Source organism: Macrobrachium nipponense, chromosome 2 (genome assembly GCF_015104395.2).
Source record: "Macrobrachium nipponense isolate FS-2020 chromosome 2, ASM1510439v2, whole genome shotgun sequence".
NCBI lineage: Eukaryota > Metazoa > Arthropoda > Malacostraca > Decapoda > Palaemonidae > Macrobrachium > Macrobrachium nipponense.
Genome location: NC_087201.1, coordinates 19,870,456 through 19,893,239, shown reverse-complemented (window position 1 = coordinate 19,893,239; position 22,784 = coordinate 19,870,456). Strand labels below are relative to the sequence as shown.

Here is a 22,784-nt window from a genome sequence, read left to right as displayed (position 1 = left end):
AGAACTCCAGACATATCACCTGCAGTTGAATTGTTCATTACCCCAAAAATATGAAATTTTATTCTAGGAATTAAAAAAAAAAATTATGGCATTTTATGAACTGCAGCTTCAAGCAGGTGCTATTAAAATATCCCAACTGCAATGCATATAGAAAAATTTGTTGAAACTTTCTGAGAAGCTTTCTGAGCTCATTATATTGAAGGAAGAATCGTCTGGAGCACCAAGGATATGCAAGGACAAACTGGATTCCAATAGAGGTGTTTGGAGTGCCTGGGTAGAGAGACTCGTTCTTATGTAAAATGCATCATCAACCGTTTCCTTAGATAAACAACTGGCTCCCTTCGCATAAAACCTGATAGATACAGCTCTGGGCAGTGTATTACGCACTCTGAAGTATAAAATGGCCATAAAGATGAGTCACTGTAATGTGAACATGGGAAACGTAGGGCATTGCAACTTACAGAAGGCCTAAAGGAAGAAATGTATCCTGTGATAACTTTTCTTGCAGCTCAGGCTTAGCCAAGGAACAGGTAGCATGCAAGCAAATCATCAGAAAAAAAATCAACAACAAGCCCCGATTGAGTTCTGCGACCCTAAAGGAAGGCCCAAATACTCTACCCTTCCGTGGTACCACGAAGACGTCGTTATATCATATTGGTTTAAAAAATGGAAAACTGGTAATGTTGCGTAGCATGCATGATTCTGTAACCTACACTGACAAGGGACAAGAGACACTGCATAAAAATGACTAATAGAGGTCAACTAATGAATTGTTGGCTATCTAGGCAAGCGTGTTACTACTTTTGGATTGAAGCCTGGGAAGTGTCAGGCTAAGAGATAGCCTATGGTTTTGTTTTATTACATAAACTAATATTTCTGCTTTTATTGTTTTCGAACTATAGATGATTGTGTAGCCAAACTGTGACGGTAGATGCTACCTCCAAAAGTATTTTTTCCCATTAATTTCGACTGTACAACTACTATTATTATTTGGGCTCGCTTTGCCAAGGACGCCATATGTACGGAGAGTGACTGAAATGGCAAGACCTTTGGTGGATGTTGACCATTTACAAAAGCTGCAATAATGCGTTGCTATATTTGCAAAAGCGAAGAAAAAAATACCGGTAATTTGTCCTGTCTTCAAGAAATACCCGGAAGAAACAAAGGGTAGCAACATTTAAGAGAAATAATTGTAACAACTTCAGTAATGCGGTGGCTGGGATGGTGTGATCTAAATGAGTCACATCATCGCAGCAGAGTCGCGGTATGCAAAATAATCGATAAATTATTTTAAAAATTCTCATTTTAATGCAATGGATCAATTTTGACTCAATCATAGTAGATGTTAGAAGATTTGAACAGAACAGAACTGTTTATTCATCAGGTAGTTTCTATATATTTGTTTCTTTCTTTGCACACGTATTCGTAAAATAATCGTACTTTTTTCATGGCCACAACATTAAAAAAATTTTGATACAAAGATCTTTCGCTTTTTCTTTACAGAATGAAAACAAAATAACTCGTTCGTCGCTCCTTTTTCGGTTACGTACCTTTTGGAATTTTTTGTAGACTAAAAATGATCCCTGTTTCCGTTTCTAACAATCTCATAAGCCACTTTTCCCCCTATCTTGAAAATTGTTCTTCAAGAGCAGTATGCGTTCATCAACTAATCTTATCACCTCTCATAGGGTTCACCGACCATCAACATTCTTAAAAAAACAGTTGAATACTTCCCCTTTATCTCAGGCAAAGAGGGTGAGACGATATTACAACGTGACTGGGTATTTACCGTAAAATTATTACATCTGCAATGCGATTCTTACTAACAAGGGCAGGAACCACTCATGCAAACAAACTTTGGTATTTTGCCAGGAACAACATAGCATTCGACGGAACGGAAAACCTTTGCTACCACCTGAATCCACGCTAATGAAATGTAAATTCAGACGCCCTGAAATAACTCCTCTCTTCTCTGCAACAGGACACCCACGGATCAAAAGGGGATGTCCGATTGATTGCTCAGTAAACTCTGAGTTTGTTTTGCGTGCTCAGTTGATTTTTGTCTGGAAATAATGTTTTCAGTATCTTCAAGTGGATCGTAATTTAATGTACGAATAAATCTAAAGGCGAGGGTCCTAAAACCGACCTTCAAAAGCTAACCCGTGATCCGACCTTCAGCTTACTCGGAGCGCATACTAAAATCTACGGTCAATAAAATACGATGTATTTTATTAGAAATAATTGTTCTGTAATGATCCAAGAATTGCATTCAAAAGCTAACCCTACAAGGCGTGATCCGACATCCAGCTTATTTGGGTGGTGTGCTAAAATCTACGGTCAAAGCATGCGTTTTTCCATAATGAAAATTAAAATAAATATGCTTTATTTTATTAAAAATATATTTTCTGTACTGTTTAACATGCACATTATTAATTTTTACATTTACATTCTAATAAATAAATCATAAAATTCCTGTAGTATCTTAACTGAACGCGAAACACCTTTTCAGACGTTGTTAGGCTTTTCCATAGGGCTTTCCTACACCCACAACAACAACAACAACAACAAAGTAATTTGTAAGTTTACTCCCCGAGTAAGCGAAAACGGTGTTTCGAAAACACGCTTTTAAAACTAACGGCTCATTCTGGTAATGTCTGGATTCACAGACATTAAAAGAGTAAGAACATTCTACGAGATACCTTAAGAAAATACTCGATCCTGGTCCTCCATTCTTATAAACAGAGGAAGACATGTGCTAACCACAAGCAATCCACTCTAACCTCGACAAATAGTCTCTCAACGTATCCCGGGAATATTCGTTGCCATTCATCTCAGATATCATGAATCCTTATAGTTATGTGAATATGTGGAGATAGATCCGTTCCAGCCCCATCAGTTATCCCAGTTGATGGAGAAGTATTTGGGCCTGAGTATGTGGGATCAAGCAGAGGTTTATGGGGTTAGAGTACAGAAATGGCGAAGGAAATGGACGTGGAGAGAGAGAGAGAGAGAGAGAGAGAGAGAGAGAGAGAGAGAGAGAGAGAGAGAGAGAGAGAGAAGAAATACTGCGAAGGTGCTTGTCGTGCTATCAGCTAGAGTATCCCTTCCCATTCGAGGCAAACCCTCTGTTTATTAAATGAGAACCACTCCCGTATAGTAGGTTTTGGAAAAAATGAATGACTTGCCGTTCCTCTGGATACAACAGTAATCATTTTCATTCTTGACTGATCATGAAAAGATTAGCCTTATACTACGGTTGCTCAGTATCGATACATCATGCCATTACTAGTACTGCCATTGCTTTTTAAGAAGTTCAGAATCTGTTAATAGCAGGTCTGATGCAGGTTTATAAATTAAAGAATACAAAGTGTATATATATATATATATATATATATATATATATATATATATATATATATATATATATATATATATATATATATATATATATATATATATATATATATAATGGAATCATTTATACTGGCAACAATGCCTCATAAATAATACGCGCTTCCCATCAGATCCAATATGTTATAATAATTATAATTAGAATTTATAGTAAGAAGCTTTCATTTGTTTCCTAAATATACCAGAGTAATTCTGAGCGCAGATAAAATCTTTTATAGCGTTTTCATTTTTTGCTAAGGTTTAGGTTCCAAGCCAGAGCATACTATGTTATTTAGCATTGGGATCAAGCAGAGGTTTATGGGGTTAGAGTACAGAAATGGCGATTTATTTAATTTAGGTTTACAACAGCCTCGTTTAAAGCTTTGTAAACACACATTCAGAAGGCAAATAAAGACGCATTGCAATGTACTACATTCATTCTCTTTTATTGACATGGTTATATCCTTTTTGACTGACATAGAAAACTTCTTTAAAAGTATCATTGTTATTAAAATAAGGACAGAAATGGAATGCAATTTATGAAGGCTTTCCCAACAGCATTTCATAAGTCAGAGAATCCAGCTTTTTTAACAGTTCACGTGGCGGGAAAATCTCTGAAATTTCATTGGCTGTTGATATTTCCGCCCACCCAACGATGGCTGTGGCTTCATCATCATTCTTTTAAAATTTTATACAATATGAAACTCTTCAATGGAAAGACTGTATAAACATAAACATTTCTTAAATATTAGATATATCAGTACGACGAAAATTACTTTTCTTGTGACGGAAACCCAATAAATAGGCTTTACTTCTTCACCAAAAGTATCGAACGCTTTCGGTTACCATGGTAACTTATAATTTGAATAAACAAACCATTTCCAAGGAATCTGAAAATATAATGTTATCTACCAAATTCTATCTTCTATTTAATCCACTACTCCTTATAATTATACCTTAAGTTTTCAGGATTACCTATTTTGTTAAAATTAAGTAGCAACAAAAAAGCCAGGAAGGGCATAAAAGAAGACCTGTTAAGTGGATAAAGTTCAGATTTCGTTGGAGTTTTGAATGCCGGGAAATAACTAGACTGTAAAAAGGCATTATGTCAACACAAAGGAAAGTAACAGGTCACCTACAGTGACGACATATGGCGAATAATTGTCTTTCTATGGGAGATTTTCGCTTTTGATGTCTACAAATATAACCATACAAGTGCTGGTTTGAAGAACAAACAATCTAGATGTAGACGTCTAAAGGTATGTCATAAATGGTAAATTCAAGAAAAGCTTTTCCTAAATTATGGTAGTTGGCAATACAAAACATCACATCACTTTGTAGTAAACTTTGATATTCACCAATCAGCAGTGAGCTTGATGACATCATTAGAAGCCAATCACAATGTTGGGTCCTTCCCACCAAATGCCAGCTGGAGAGTAACAACCAAATTCCCTGTACAAAACATCAATAATTTCGACTAATTTTCTGTTTAATGAAAATATTTTCTTAATGTATTTTCTTTAATTACCGTAGATTAGTCATTTCTGTTACTAAAACTTCTCTAACGAAAGAATTTTCAACAATATATTGTGCAGGGTGATTCATTACAATCGTAATGGGTCACAAAAGTTATTTTTTTTCAACATTTTCATAATTATGTCATTGTTTATTAGATCATAAACCATATCTACAACATTAGTTATATTGGTATTCTGACCTACATCCAAACAATTACACTCCATTATGTAATGAAAAAGAGTATAGTTACATTTGAATAATTTATTGGGATCTGGCCATATTGCAGGGGGAGGGGGTTGGTGGGGTGCGAGGTGGGGAGCTGGGCAAAAAAGCTCAGAATAGTAAGGTATTTTTTGTAGTTCAAACGGACTTAGTGGTTTTATGGATGCTAAAAGCAGCCTTTTAAGTACAATAACAGTGCGAAGTAATTAAGGCTCTGTGAAAAATACACAGACGGTGAGTCATGAAATACTTTGTAATTAAAGTTTTTTTTTTAGTTCATTTTTCTGTACCTAAAATTTGGAACGTTTATTTTCAATATGAGTTTACAAATAAAGCATTTTCATATATCCTGTCACTACATTTGATGCGTAGGGGAAAGTAGTGGAAAATCGCCTTTGGTGTAAAGGGAAAAGCGCCCTCAGTGTGTGGCAACACTGTAACCTGCTATTCCTAGTAAGCCCTATGACAGTGTCCAAGTTGGGACGAAGAGTCCCTGGGCATCATTTATCCCGTTATGCCCCTGTTAATACCACCACACAAGCTACCACCGATGATCACACGAGTCTCAAGTGAACCGGGTGTGTTTTGGGGGTCATTACCGTCCTGCCAAAAATGGCCAGAGGACTCTGATGATATGGGAGAGGGAACATGGCAACAATCACAGGTGCTTCTCTCGGTTCTTGTCTGGTTCGCAATTTCACCGGTTCATGTTTCAATATCAAAAATTATCATGACTTCAATTATTTGAAAAGAATTCATGAAGGCTATTATTACTTAACGTGGGCGTTTTATTTATGTATGTATGTATTTGCTAACTGCCCCTCTATTCATATACTTCATTGAAATTTCAGTCATGAATATTATAATACTCAGGAAACGGTTTATAAATGGAGATTGAGTTAAAAAATTGGTAGATCTAGGTAATAACTCCACGGCAGGTATTTCTTTGGAAATAACAGTCTCCTATAGTATCTGGGTTGCTTAATAAGATTTTACTGTTATTTTTGGGGGTCGACGGTAATTAACCCCCATTGGCCAGTACCTAACGTGCTGAGTTATTGCTTAGAATTACCACAAAAAAAAAAGAAAAAAAATTCAAAGGCAAAAAGTGGGCATCACGTTTGAATTGTAAGAAAGCTATTTTCCTTCTGGGACGCGAAGTGTGCTACAGGGAAAAATTTTTTTGCTGTAGGCGATCGCTTTTGTGGCATTGACTCCTTTGCTACTGACTTTTTCACATTTTCTCACCCTTACTTACTTCAAAATTTTGGATACAGACACACCGTGGGGTGTGGTTTCCACTGATTTCACTTGCCACGGTCCGTTTCGTCTTTATCGCAGGTTTTGTCAAGGAAGAACTAAGGTACAATCACCTCCGCCATTCAATTTATAAGTACAAGATGGAAGGTAGTTTGGGCTTGGGTGTTGCTATTACTTTAATTTACAATGCTTAGTTTACTAGACATTATAATTACATAAACATGTTACATAGTGCAACTACATGATTGCATTAGTTTGACATTCTACTTTTAGTTCTCTTATTGTTAATAAAATTATTTATTTGTTTGGCAGGGTTTGTTTTGGTGGCGACATTTGCCCTGTCTCCTGTCCTTGGGGCGGTGTAAGGGCGGGGCCCTATCTCATTCTTGTTATGTCCCAATATGTATTGCATTTGTATTTTTATTCTAGTGTTATCTATCAATTCTTGTAATGATGGTTTCTTGTTGTGTTTGTCTGTGTTGTGTTGGAAGATGGCTCCCATGTTTCTGTGCGTCATTAGTCACTGTCTAAGTGTAGTTGATGTCCTATATACATGAATTTTAAATTCCCATCCCTGTGAGTTAGGACGACTTAGGGCTTAAAACCGACTTCTACCAAGACTATATATTATTATCTAAATATTTTTTTTCAAATCCTGTCTTTGGGAAAAAACATCAGCCCCGGCCTAAGAATTAATTTACTTAGGATATGAACTTTAAATTCTTATCATGGAAGAAAGACCATCTGTGGTCCTGAAAATGGAATGTAGAATATGAATTTTTCATATTATTTGGGAGAATGACATCTTACTGTCTAAAAATGGGTTTTTCGAGATATATAAATTTTAGAATTCCTCTCTTTAGGGGAAAGGAAAATTCCTGGACATATGAATTCCAAATTTCCTGTTTTGCTGAAAAAAAAGTCTCTTATCCTAAAAATCATTTTTTACTAGGAATATGAATTTGTAATATAATGCTAAAAAGTTAATTTTTAGTAGTAAAGATGAGGTAACTTCCAGATTGTCAAATGTCCGTCTATTTTGCTAAAGCTTTCTCTCTCTCTCTCTCATAAATCCACGATGTATCGCATTGCGTAAGTTGCATTTCATAAGCAAACGATCCAAGATTACTATTTGCTGTAGCATTAAAGTCATCAAACCTTCCGTCACCGTAGCTTGTTGGGTTGCTCAGATATAAATAGATTTTTTTATGTCAACAAACAACCAAAAGTGCCTTGCACACCTCTCTCTCATCATCTTATATATCTTTTATGTATATATATATGTATATATATATATATATATATATATATATATATATATATATATATATATATATATATATATATATATATATATATATATATATATAAGTGAATGTTTGTTTATCTGTTATAGAAATCCGGACCGCTTGACAGACCCAGACAGAATTTGGCACGTAGCCCTTATGTGACCCCAGGAAGGTTATAAATCAAAATCAACCCCCCTGCCCCGTGACAGACATAAAATACAAACAAATTTAATGCAATTTTTGTGTCTTCTAATTCCTTCAGGTTTTCCTTCAATTGCTTTTTGGGTTAATGGTAATATTTTGCCTGATCGCTCCAGGTTTTCTTTCAGGCGCTGTCAGTCGTATGATTAATCTGCAACAATAAATCTTCTGTATACATCAATTTTTTATCAGAATTTACGTGAATTTTATTCATGGTTTGTGATAATTATTAATATAACTTATCATTTAACTTGATAAAATCAACATTGAAAGCATATAACGATAATTTTTATAAGTAGATGTCCACTTTCTGCAGCCCAGAACTACTTCATCAGCACATTCATAGTAACTGCAGGCTAAGCCTGCTGTGCAAGGCGTGCGGTATTTTATTTTACTTTCTTCTAATTCACTGCGAATTTCCTCGTTAATTCGTTCTTTTCTTCTTCGTTTTTACCTTCGGAATTAGCTATAGCGACTGCCTCGTGACGTTACGGTGACGAAGGGAGAACTACCAAATGGCCACCATTTCACTCGAAATGACCATTTTATCTCTCGATATTTAATTGGTGAAACAACAATACAATTACGGTTTTAAGCACACCATTCAAAAGATCAAGTTTCAAACTTTTGAATGGTGTGCTTTAAGATGTAACTGTATTGTTGTTTCACCAATTAAATAACGAGTGAAAAAAGTGGTAATTTCGAGTGAAATGTTGGCCATTCGGTAGTTTACCCGATTTTATTATAAAGTTGATATAAACGAGGTCAGAAATTAACTATCGGGTAGTGTGGCAACACCACCACCATGCACAGTAACTTCAACATGACACAACCACCTCTCTCTCTCTCTCTCTTCTCTCTCTCTCTCTCTCTCTCTCTCAAGATATCACTGAAACAATCTGAAGCGAAATTTATCAATGAGGCTTTTAACTAATGCAAGCAAATTCTCTCTCTCTCTCTCTCTCTCTCTCTCTCTCTCTCTCTCTCTCTCATTTATAAATTCCCTTTATGAATGGCTTTAAATAATAAGTCATACTAGAAATAAAAGTGATACTATATGCCACTGGCAAGTCCTCTCTCTCTCTAGTTCCTCTCCCTTCTTCCTCTCTTCTCTCTCCTCTCTCTCTATCTCTCTCTCTCCCTCTCTCTCTCTCTCTCTCTAAATCACTTTCACCATTTCAATCAGATAAGTACCCGGACATATGTATACTACATGTATATATCATGTTTATTTAAGGTAGTGAAATCAAGATAGCATTATTAATCACAGGAAAGAGAAGTATTTTCAATGATAGTAGCCCTACTTTACACAACAAAACAATTCAAAAAGGAAGGAGGACAATTTTTTCTGAGTTCTTCTAAGTTCTCTATTTATCTATCTATCTATCTGTACACACACACACACACACACACACACACACACACATACACACACACACACACACACACACACACACATATATATATTATTATATATATATATGTATATCTATAATCTATATATATATATAGATATATATATATATATTTATATATATATATTACATAAAACTAAATGTTTGTATATTTCTTTGCTATAGAAAGCCGAACCGCTCAACAGACCCTGACAAAATTTGGCACTCGGCCCCTTTGTGACCCCTGGAAGGTTATAACTCAAAATTAAACCGCTTCCCCAGCCCCCCACCACCCCCGTGTCAGACATCAAACAGACAAATTGAATAAATTTTCTTTTTCACCAATTACGTCAGGTTTTCCTTGAAGGGCTTTGTGGGTTAATTGTCAATTTTCGCCTGACCGTTTTCGGGACTCATAATTATCAATTGGAACATTAAAGCCTTGAGAAAACAGATTTATACAATAAATTTCTTTCCTTGTTTAACGATATTAGGCGTCAATTATAATGTAAATATTTCTTATTAGATATAAATATTATTGATTAATGTCATGGATGATATAAGGATCCGGATTTGCTAAATAGATATTTGTAAGTATTACTAGAACCAGTATTGCCACGCGTAGGGTATTCCCTTCTGTAGAAGAAATCTGGTGTCCGTAGGGGTAGGGGAAACCTGCTGCGGATATGACCTTTGTTTAGACGGATATAGGGGAATTTCACTTATTTTTCTTATAGTATGTTTTTACTTCAATATGCTAGATTTAAACAAAATGAAATATTATTGATATAAATCGTATTGGCGCTAAATATTTAACAGCCCTGCATAGCAATGATAATATTAAAAACCCAGTATTTCCTCATTTTAAGGAACATCGTGTTTCAGGTTCAGACTTGTGATTTTGAATCTCAGTTTAGCTTCAGTCTAGCAAGTTTCCGATGAGGACTGTGAGAGAAGCTTTAGTATTAATCACATAGACGTTGTATTGGGATATTTTGTAATTACGGCTATAGTATCTGATAAAGGTCACGGTGCCCAAGGATATAAGAAGGACTGGGAAGAGGGGAGCTGAAGTTTAGGAAAGGTTTCATTGCAGAATATGTGCTAAAGAATTTGTTTTCTGGATAATCGGAAGCCATCGGTCAAACGAAATTGGACTCCCATATTCGTTCTGCAAAAGAAGTGACTGCAAATCTGTTAAAGTGACTGTTTATTGAAGTAAAGGATGACTGCGGGATCAAAGCAGAATGAAATACTGCTGCAATAGTAGTTAGAAGAAAAAAAACTTTCGTTTAATTGTCCTACAATGTCAAGGTTCTTTGAAAAATATGCAGACAGTGAGATTAATTAAATTCTCACTGATTGAAGAATTTTTTTTATAATTTTACATCAATACTTTTTTGTAATAATCTATAAGTGTATTATCATTTTTCTTAGTAACGTATTTTCATAGGTTACTAGAGTACCGTCCCTGTGTCCTTTCTCGTTGATTAAAAGCATTGCTGTTTTGCAGTAAAACAATATAACCTGTTTACATGCATTGTAAATTCAATATATGTGTATAATTGTTCTTGAATCTAAATTTTCCTCTTTAAAGTATACAAAGCTCTGTGACTAATTCTTAGAAGTGATTCAATTTTTTTCGTAGTGAGATAATTTACTATTAATTTCCATTTCCTATAAATGCATTACTTTTTTAAATACATTTTCTTTACCGGAGTTATTTTTTTTTTACCTGAGATGTAGCATGCTTACTTACACTGTAAATTTAAACTAAAATTGAATACTTCATTTCCACTTGTCTTATTATTACATTTGGTGCGTAGGGGAATGTAGGGGAAAATGTAGGGGAAAACAGTTTTAGTGACGTGGCAACAAAGACTGGAAGTCTGGAACGCCCACAACAGAACTGCAGAGTCTCGCAAAGTCAGGCTGCACTCCTCCACCAAACCCTGTAATCTTATCTATTAAAATTTATAAAAGCATTGCTGTTTTGCAGTAAAACAATATAACCTGTTTACATGCATTGTAAATTCAATATATGTGTATAATTGTTCTTGAATCTAAATTTTCCTCTTTAAAGTATACAAAGCTCTGTGACTAATTCTTAGAAGTGATTCAATTTTTTTCGTAGTGAGATAATTTACTATTAATTTCCATTTCCTATAAATGCATTACTTTTTTAAATACATTTTCTTTACCAGAGTTATTTTTTTTTACCCGAGATGTAGCATGCTTACTTACACTGTAAATTTAAACTAAAATTGAATACTTCATTTCCACTTGTCTTATTATTACATTTGGTGCGTAGGGGAATGTAGGGGAAAATGTAGGGGAAAACGGTTTTAGTGACGTGGCAACAAAGACTGGAAGTCTGGAACGCCCACAACAGAACTGCAGAGTCTCGCAAAGTCAGGCTGCACTCCTCCACCAAACCCTGTAATCTTATCTATTAAAATTTATAACATCAGCGTCACGATAATTTCGGAGAACTCCTAAAATAATGGTAAGATAAAGTATCTGTGCACGCAGCCCTGTATATGATTTTCGGTAGTTATTTTCATTATTCATGATTTTACTTTTAAATGGAAAAGTTTATGTAAGAGCCTAGGACCTTGGGCCACCACCCTTGCGACATTAAGGCCTGTCCACAGGACCGGGCCTGATCGGCGGACCTCCCCTCTAACGGGCACACTTGACGGGCAAACCGTCAAATTGCCCGATGGGTTTTGTAGCAAAATCACCATGGTGGTGCCCGATGGCTCTAGCTTCGACCCTGGCAGACATACGTTAACCATATACCTTTCTTTTACTGAGCCATTCTTTGCACCATATTCTCTTCTTTTTCATCACACACAAAGCAATTGCCATGCTGCATAATATCTTCTTCTTTGCGGTAGGCACCATGTTTTTCGTACCGCACTGAACAAATTACTGGCATCGTCGGGCACACCTCTCCATCGCCTCACCCGTGTGGACAACATTCACGGGAAAGCCCGCCAGAATTTGCCCGTCAACCTAGATCTAAGCTCGCCGATCAGGCCTGCTCGTGTGGACAGGCCTTTAGCCGTCAATAATAATGAGTTATTTTCATGTTTTAACAGGAAAAGGAGAGGTTAGGTAAAAGCTGAGGAACTTATAATAATTAGCTATTTTCTTGGTTTTACACGAAACACAAGAGTTCAGGTAAGAACCTAAGACCTTAAGCCAACACCTTAACATAAAGTTTAGTACGAAGACTGCCTTTTTTTAGGCTATTTAATTATTCCATTGCATAGGGTCACATGCAACATCTATATTTGCGGTCATAATAAGGTTTACTTTTGGTAACTGCCATGAATTCTTAGGTTACCACCCGAGGTTAGGTAAATATGAAGGTTGTCATGTTCAATGTGATTTTGATATTCAGTTACTTATATTTATTCTTGAAGGCACCAAATCATAGATAAAGTTAATTGTGAAGGTAATGTCTTTTGTGAAATATGTGGAGTTTAAATGCAAAAATTTAAATCATTTGTAAGCCTTAATATATCAGTGATCCATTTATTTTCCAGAAAACCTTCAACAGGCCTTCAGACTGCACTCTTCTACAAAACACTGTGGGTACTAATCTTACTATATACATTGAAATTTGTAACATCAGCATCTGGGAAACTTGTTAAACTTCTAAAATAAAGGTAAGAAAAGTATCTATATTTGAAGGTATAAAAGTTTAGATAAAAGTTAAATGTGATGGCATTTAAAATGCGCCATTGCCATCGATTTAGTGTTCAGGTTTAGGCGTGACTCCAGTGCGTCTTTCGACCATATATGTGTCTCATATTTCGGTAGGCTGTTATGAACCTTAGCATACCACCCTAGGTTAGCAATGCATGAAGGTGGTCGTATTAAATGCAATTTTCACATCCATTTTACATAGAATTGCTTGCAGTATCTGTATTTGAAGGCACCATAGCTTAGATAATCTGAAATGTGAAGATATTTACTTATTTTCATGATTTTACACGAAATAGACTAGTTTATGAAAGAGCCTAGGACCTTAGGCCAACACCCTAGCTTTGGGGTTAATTCAAATGCGGCCATTTTCTTAGACCACTTGCATATACAATTACATAGGATTGAATAAAGTATCTATTTATGCAATTTCATTAGTTATTTTCATGGTTTTACACGAATCTGAAGAGTTTAAGCAAGTGCCTGCCACCTGGGGCCAGCACCCTAGCTTAGGAGTTAATACAGATGTGACCATTTTCTTAGGCCACTTGCATAGTCAATTGCATAGGATTGCATGCAACATTATTTATGAAATTTCATTAGTTATGTTCATAGTTTTACATGAAATAGAAGATTTTATATAAGTAACTTACCCAGTAATTACTTAGCTTAGAGCTTCTACTTGACGACAGCTTAAATTTTGAAAAGGGGAGCGATTGAATTATGTTCATGTAGGTGACTGGCCCCACCCATTTTTGGGGTAGGGGAGAGAGGAACAACTCGGCCAAGAGCTCAATTCTGTTTCTGCTGGCTTCAGACCAGCAAGGTGTTGGAAACGCAGCTTGCTTATGGTTTTCGGCCGAGTTCTTCCAAACTTCGTAAAGTATTCTGTTTTTTGGGAGGGATTTTGATTATGACCTCCACGGTTTTGACTTAATTATTCATGAGACTTACCAACTTTGTCCTTTCTTGACTCGTTAGTGGCTAATAGACATATCTGATTCTAGTGCATCAAGTATTAGGTATTGCACTAGGTTCACTAAGGCTGGTTATGACCCACATATGTTATGCGCAACATGTAGGGGTCAAGTTTGCACTAGGAATTTGATTTGTGAGGAGTGCAGTGTATAGGAAGAAAAACAGTGGAAGACTTTAGCTTCACATATTAACAAGTTAGGGAGAGATCATAAAAAAAAGCAGCTTCTAGAGCTGGGACTAAATCTTTACTTACGCAAGATGTGACTAAGAAATCAGGTGCTTCTGACATTTCTTTGGTCTCTCCCTGTGCTAAACCAATACTTCCTATTCCCAGTCCTCCTCCAAAATCAGTCTCCTATCCCTGGTTCACACCCCCGAACCAGATCGCTACACCAGCCTCAAAGATAAGTTTGCCAGAAGTTTGATACTCTTGCTTCCACAGTGGCCCTAGGTGAAGGTCACTGCCATACCCTCTCAGCCCTGGGAGGAGGCATGCTGGAGGCCCAAGGGAGGTTGGTCTGCTCATGGGCAGTCGCCCCATAGTCACACCTGGAGCGTCCAAGGTGCCGACAAAAGACGGTTGTTGGAAAGGCATCATAGTGAGAAATACTTTGTCATCTAGTTCCAATGATTCTAGCCCCCATCAAGGGCACCAGTGGAAATTTTCAGATGAGTCTTGTCCACTGAAAAGACACTTGTCGTTCAAAGATACTTCCCCTCTGCTACCCAGCAAAATGTTTAGTGAAGCTTCACTTAGCCCCAACCTTCATGCAGTAAGTGGGGCCCCCAGAACGATATTCGCAGACAGAGAGCCTGAAAGTAGAACCCAGGCAATCTTCAGATTTCCATGTGTATTCTTGTAGCTCATTGGCAACCAAGCGCCAAGTAGCAAAAGAATCTTCTTATTTCTCATAGCGCCAGTCTGTAGAAAAGAGCCCTTTAATACCTGCTCACGATTTGGTGCCTGAGACTTCTTTGGTGCCAAAGTGTACGCTCTTGGGCGAGCCTCCAGTTTGTGCAGTGCCAGGCTCTGCCGCTTTGTCCACTTCATCCAAGTACCTTGTGTTTTCAGCTACTAGTGTGACTGCTTTTGTTCCAACATTGCATATCGATGTAGACCCTTCTTTAGTTCCACTTCAGAAGCAGTTGGACAGTGTCCTGGGTCTCCTTCAGAAGTAGACTGCTGATTCATTATCGGTAGCACCCAATGATCTCTCGCTCTCCTTGATCTCTTTAGATGAAGAAGACTTGGACCAAGAATCGACTCCTACCACTTATGCAGCCTTGCTCAAGTATATTCTTGTGAACTTTCCTGACTTCTTCACCCCTACAGCACCTTTGTCTCCTGCCTCCTCATTCATGATGAGCGATCAACCCTCACATGGAGGCCTGGATTTCTGAAAAGAGATAATAAGGCAAGGTGTGTTTCATTATTCCACCTTCCTGTTTGGCTGCTAGAAGATATTGCTCATATGCTACTGAAGAGGCTCCATACTTAGGAGTGGCTGCCTCCTCCCGGGGGGACTTCTCAGAACTTATTGACCTGGCATGTAGATCAGCTTTTTCTTTGGCAAAACCAATGGTTTCAGCGCTGGAAATGGACTGTTTACTTAAAAACCTCTAAGTAGTACTAGAGGTTCTTGGTTTTTTTAAATGGTCCATAGGGGCATTAGTAAAGAAGATTCAGGACAAAGACATCTCAGAAGATATTTCATTGGACTGGCATAGTGTGCTTCCATGCGCTGACAAAGCAGTGAGATGGTTTAATGGAAATAGCATTGCTGTATACGATGGGTGTCCTCAAAGGAGTTACCTCTTCTCATAAGTCTGCGTTTCTCTTCTCGCCTTTGGATGATATGCATCTTTTTCCACAGAAGACAGTAGAGGAGATAGCTTTGCATTTACACAAAAAATCAATGCAGGATACCACTGCACCCAAATCATCCTCTCTGTTACAACTTCCCACTTGCGAGGCAAGAGACAGAGAAACCGTCTAAGCCTGCAACTCACAATTGAGGGTCCTATTCTTCATGCACCAGTGGTGACAAGAACACAGTCATTTTGGAAAAATTGGGAACAAAAGGGTGATAAAAAATTGTTAAAATAAGGGTATTCCATCTCCTTCAGGGAATAGCCTCCCTTATCCAGCACTCCTATTTTATTAATAGCCTACTCAGTAGGATCAAGGAAGTATTTGGCCCTCTCCAAAGAAGTCACAGATCTCTTAGAAAGAGCATGATAGAGTTAGTCGTGAACAAATCTGGGTTTTTACAACAGGCTGTTTGTGGTACCCAAGGTCACAGGAGGCTGGAGGCCAGTACCAGATGTAAGTGCTCTGAACCTGTACCTAACTAAACTAAGTTTCATATGGAAGCAGTACAGTCAGTCCTGGCATCCAAACACCAAGGGGGCTGTATGGTCTCTTTAGACATGAAAGATCCCTTTTTCCATATTAATGTTCATCGGGATTCATGGAAATACCTAAGGTTTGTGTTAAAAGATAGTGTTCCAGTTTTAAGCCTTATGCTTTGGGCTATCAACAGTAGCACAAGTTTTTACCACAGTACTTGCCCCATTAGCCAACTGGCTGCATATTCTGCGTATAAATATATCCATACACCTGGATGGTTGGCTAATTCCTCGCCCTCAAAGGCCAAGTGCATGAAGGATCTTCAAAAGACAATTCTATTAACTTAAGACTTAGGGTTGCTTCTAAACCTTGAAAAATTGCACCTGACTCCATCTCAACAGGTGATTTATTTGTGGACGTAGATAAATACTCAGTTTTGGGCTTTTCCCTCTCCCTAAAGGATGTGAGGCTACCTGAAGATGGTCAACCATTCTCACTCTCAACAAGTGCTCTGCCAGGCAGTGGGTGACCCTGTTGAGCACTCTAGCATCAATAGAACAATTTGTGAGGTTGGGGAGGCTCTTCCAGTTTTTCTTAGGTGCCAATTGGGATTAGAAGGCGAATAAAGATCTGCACTTTTTGGCATAATGCAGGAGATAAAAGAGGATCTGTGGTGGTGGAACTCCTAGGACAGGTTGGAGGAGGAAAAATCTCTTAGTGTTGAACCCCGACCTGAACTTTAGCTCCGATGTCAGGGATCAAGGCTGGAGACTTTTCCTGTGAGGAAAAGAGATATTAGGAACATAGTCTCATCAGGAGAAGAGTTTGCATATTAACTTGAGAGAGGTAAAGGGCAATTCTTTTAGGTGTCTGCAATATTTCTCGGAAGTCTGTGGCAAGGTAATAGTGATTCATGCGGACAACACCATGGCCTTACCTTAAATCTCATTGTCAAGGGGGGGACCCATTCATTTTCTCTTTGCAATACAACATAAAGCCTCTTCATTGGGGCAGACCAGAATTGAAGACAACTGATATCAAGGGTCATTCTGGGCAAGTGCAATGTTATCGGGGCGAGCTAAGCCTTTGAAAGCAGATACTTCAATGGAGTGGAAATTGGACCAAGTATATGCAAAACTTTGGAAGTTTGTGGAAGAACTAAAGTTGGATTTATTTGGAACATCCAAAAACCACAGTCTCCCACTATTGTTCTCCCTTTCCCGACCCGTTAGCATGGGCGACAGATGTGTTGATGTTAGATTGGTCAAATCTGGACCTATATGCCTTCCCTCCCTTTGGAATAGTCACAGAAGTTCTTATCAATCTACTAGTGGACCAACCAAGACTCTTTCTGTCGATTCCAAGTCTATTCAGACAACCCCACTTCAAGAGCTTTTGCCAAGACGTGTCCACTCTGGCCCTGACAGGCTTTCGACTGTCTACAAACTATTATGAGTGAAAGGCTTTTCTAGAAAGAAAGGCGTAAGAAGCTACCACTAGATGTAGATAACATTCCAATGGTAGAGTCTACCAAGCAAAGTGGGCAGTCTTCAGATGTTGGTGTAAGGAAATAGGGTTTCATCTTCTAATACCTCTATAACTCAGTTAGCAGACTTTTTTTTACTCTACCTGAGAGTGGCCAGGAACCTGTTTTCATCAACCATTAAGGGACACAGGGCTATACTAACTCTGTTTTCAGACATAGAAGTCTAGACCTTTCTTCCAACCAAGATCTCTCGTACCTTATTAGGTCTTTTGATACGTCTAAGGATGTAAGGGAGGAGACAGATGTGGTTCTAAAGTGGCTCTTGTTTCTCGTTTGAGCTGATGCAGTCATTCTCACTAATGAATTTGACAAAAAATCATTTTCCTTGTAGCCCTTGCCACAGCTAAGAGAGTAAGTGAGCCCCATGCAATAGACAGAAGATATAGGGTTCTCACAAGGGAATGCCATTTGTTCCTTTATTCTGGGTTTACTGGCTAAAAATGAGAACCCTTCTCAGCCATGGCCTCCTCGCTCTTTTACCATTAAAAGCCTCATGGATTTTCTAGGTCTGGAGGCAGAGGAGAGAGAATTATTCCCAGTAAGAGCGTTAATGTATTATATCCATAGAATGGAGAAAATTAGAGGTCCAGCGAGCAACCTTTGGTGCTGTGTTAAGAACCCATATCATAGTACACACTTCCATTCATAAGGTTGAGACACAGAGAGACGAGTGCGCAGGGCTTCTTTTCCTAACTCTTTAGCTAAGCCAAGCACAGATTGTTTGGATATCTACAACGAGTGTTGAAGAAATTGAAAAAACTCGAGAGCAAATTGCTTTAATCAATAAATTCTGGTACTTCATTATAATGCCCAAAATTACTGAAGGGTCTAACAGATGCTGTGCCAAAATATCAAAGAAGATAACACTTATATATAAAAAGATATTCAAAAAAACCTATGCGACAACGGGCTTGAAATGGTCAGTAAGTAATTACTGGGTAAGTATATAATATGTAACTCCTTTTATTATAAAAATTTCATTTTTAAGTAGGAGCCTAGGACCTTAGGCCAGCACACTAGCTTAGGGGTAAGTATAAATGTGGCCATTTTCTTAGGCCACTTACATATTCAATTCTATAGGGTTACATGTAACATCTATATGCAATTTCAGTAATTATTTCCATGGCTTTACACGAAATGGAAGAGTTCAGCTTAGGTAGTTTCAAAAGAAAATCTGTAAAATTACAATTTTAGTAAGAAACATATTAAACATTTACAGTTAACACAAAAAAAATCTAATAGTTGTAAGGCTGAAATGTTGGTTTGTTAGAATTAAATTTGTCAGGAAAACTTAACTTATTCTGTAAAAATGTTGATGATTATGTAGTGTTTTTTTCCTTTTCAGGTAGTACTTCATAAACAGTGCTTACAGTTCACGTTATAGAGCAAAGGAAACTTACTTGATTACAAACCAAGAGCAGCATGTACTTCAAGGTGAGCATAGACTTTTACCCTTGAACATTAGTAACAATGTTCATAGTTGCTTATAGTTTGTACTGTACATAATTTTCAAGTGAGGTTTTAAGCTTTCATTTGTCAGTCTAGTAAACTTGTAACATTTTAACGGATGCTACCTATCAAATAAGCCCATTGCCAGTTTAATACAATACTGAATTTTTGTTGTTGATCTGTAGGCTTTATATCCTTAATTATAAGTTTAAATCAATAATTGGCTTTTAAGATTTAGGATTATCTTTTCATTATTTCAGCAAAATTACCATATTTGGTCTTGTATCCGCTTAAAACCTAATTTGAATCAAATATTTGATCCATCAAAGATTCGCTTCAGAAACAGTAATCACTGCAGTGGAGACTACTTTCATGTTTGGTCATTTGCTCAAGAAACAATCATTACATTTATTGCCACATTTACTCTTCAGTTTTGGGAATGTTTTCTGTTCATGACTTATATTAGGTGCTCAAAATAAAATGTCGTAGCCAGAGTTATGTCTTGTTCTCTCTATAGTTTTTTGAAGAAATAATGTATTATGAGGAATGTTCATTTGAGGGGTATGATTGCATTTGTCCATTAACATCCAGCGGTGGTAGAATTTGGTCTGGGTTTTCCTGGGTGCTCTGCATAGAGCAGATTGCTTACCCTGGTCCCCTGGGGTAGTCACTAATCTTGAAGTTTGATCCAGCAGCTTGCCACCAGTATCATGAATTTCAGAGCATTTGAGAAGATATGGTGCTTGACTGCACTAGGAGGCTTTGCAGTTTGTATTGACACTGCTCAAATTATTGTTAAGTATAACAAGGTGGTGATTTTTCATGGCCTGTCCACACTAGTGGGCATGCCCATCAGTTACTTCAGTTGTTTATATTTTCTCTTGCTTCTGAAGCAGTGTTACCAGACAATCGCTTGTTCAGTGTAGTAGAATGGGTTATGGGAACAGTGTTTTTGCCTGTAAGACAGTGCCTGCTAGTGTGGACAGGGCTTTAGTTATTTGTAATTATTTTTTTCCTCTATAAGTTGGCAATCTGATTTTGAGAATTAAATTTTCTTTCTTTTTTCATATTTCTTTGTTGTATTTTAGCACTGTGGTTTACATGCTTACATCTGCTGTAGGTGCCTGAATTAATAATTTTGCCAGAATTGTCTACCTCTTGGGTATAAGTTTTTAACCTTCATTGCATGAGTACCTAATTTGTACTGAATGTGTGATGTTCATAGACTTGAAGAAAATTGGCTCCAGTTTAACAATGGATGACTGCTTTTTGGTTTGAGCACTGGACGCCCAACCTTCCTTGTATGAATCATGGAAGATGGAGGGTTGTTAGAAAGTACTGAGGGTGGTGTGCCTCTTAACATGCTTTGTTACAGTGCTAGAATGTGGTTCAAAAACATTAAGGTTATGACATTTTTGTGGCTTATTGGAATTTAACAATCTGGTCAAGTAAGCATAGCCTAATTTGTTAATACCGTATAATGATTAAACTCAGCAATGCATCATTGTCAAGTTAAGGGCTTATGTGCCAGGTCTTTCACATTCCAGTTCATGCCAAGTTAAGGTTATATGAGTCAGCTTTCTTCCATAACGATGTTCAGTTGTTTTAAAGATTGCAGCCAGGATCTTTGCTTGATTTCCTAAACGTCCAGTGACCATTCAATTTGCTAACTGAATGTTTTGTTTCCATTATTGGTCAGAATTGGGAGTTGGTCTTGAACTCATAATTCTGAATATGCTCTTGCAAAGCTTAATTAAAGTGGTTTTATAACATTGTTCATCTGAGAAATTAGTCTGCTATTCCTTGACCATGTTTGTACTTTCTTAAACGCGTTTTTTTTTTTCTATAAAACTACTCATGCTGTGTTTGTACCATTTGAAGCACATTCTTTTATATAAAACTCCCTAGTGTGGAATTGTCAGAAATTACCATTAGAGCAAATCTTGCATTTCACTTTTTATTGGCTCGCTGCTGTGGGGTTTGGTCTTTCTGCCAGTACTCATATATTTTTCTCCTATTCGTTCTTCTGTATTTCTTACCAGTAAAGTGTACTCGTATACTAATTTTCCTTTCTTTTGTATTTCCAGCCATTATTTCCTGAATGTGCCAGGAATTACCACTAGAACCTCCCTAGAGGGTGGTCTTGTTTTTATTTTTTTCTGATCATTTGCCAGTACTTGTATTTTCTCCTTATTTGTTCTTTTTTTTATTTCCAGTCATTATTTCCCGAGTGTCAGACATTACTACTGAAACAAATATTGTCTTACTCTTTTACGATACCTCTCTTGTCTTACTCTTTTACGATACCTCTCTTCTGTGGAGTTTGGTTTCCATTTATTTATTCTTGAGTATTTCCACCAATTATTTCCTGAGTTTTAGGAATTGTCACTGATAAAAATAGTCTAAAAACTCTTTGGATAGCTTCCTACTATGGATTCCTGGTCTTTCTGCCAGTAATTATTTACTTATTTCCCCTTTTGTTTTTTATATATTTCCAATCATTATTTCCAATCATTACTTCGACTTTATTCTTATTTTAAATCTTAATGTTTGTGATTAATCCCAAAGAACAACATTTATTGAACTTTTGAATATCTCCCTACTGTGTGGAATTTGGTCTTTCTGCCATTTCCCTTGATTCATTCTTTTGTATTTCCAACCATTATTACCCGAATGTCAGGAAAATTTCTAAGTATATTTAAACTGCAATGCAATTTTGACGGTCTTGCAAGATGTAAGGTATTCGATAACTAATCAGATCTTGAGAGCCTGTCATGAGCTGGCAACTGCTGTATTTGCTCCATTTCATATGATATTCACAAAATTTTCTCATTATTATGGGATAATTTTGCAAACATGCAGCCCCAGGTAAACTTTGTTTGCAACATAATGTATAAAATTTTTCTTGTCACGTTTTCAGTCTTATGCTCATTTCACAATTTTGTGGCAAGAATTGTCGATATGTCAATATCGAAATATGTTTTAGTTCTACCCGAAGTTTACAACCGAAATGTAAAGGCATTAAAAACCATATAAGTTTACAGGAAGTTTTATTTTGAATATTCTGACAATCAAATTTTTTTTTTTTTTTTTTTTTTACAGTTACTAGAGGTGGGATGTCAACAACAGGGATACAAGAAGAAACAGGCAACGTTAGGAGTTTCTAAAGGAGATTAATAATCATACGCAAGACCAAGAGGTATAAATAGTGTACCTCTTGGTCTTGCGTATGATATCGTTCTTCCTGTCTACTATCTCTGGGAACATTCCATATATGCTCGGTGACTAATAACTTTGATTTAACCCAGGGTGTTTACAGAATGAATGATATTTGCTTAATTTTTGCATATACTCTGACTTATCTTCTATTGTAACCCAGGAAGCCATAAATACTCAGTGTCTTGGAATTTTCTATTTAACGTAGGGTGTTACAGAACGAATGTGCTCCATTTTCAGGAGTATTACCTAACAGC

General features: G+C 37.0%; 1 long non-coding RNA gene across 1 annotated transcript; it reads left to right on the top strand.

Moving 5' to 3' along the window:
• The first annotated feature begins 11,625 nt into the window (after positions 1-11,625).
• On the top strand, positions 11,626-22,737 carry LOC135221398 (uncharacterized). The gene is made up of 4 exons (XR_010315929.1): positions 11,626-11,780; positions 12,829-12,951; positions 19,208-19,296; positions 22,414-22,737. It is a non-coding gene; the product is annotated as an uncharacterized LOC135221398 (long non-coding RNA).
• Positions 22,738-22,784: the final 47 nt, after the last annotated feature.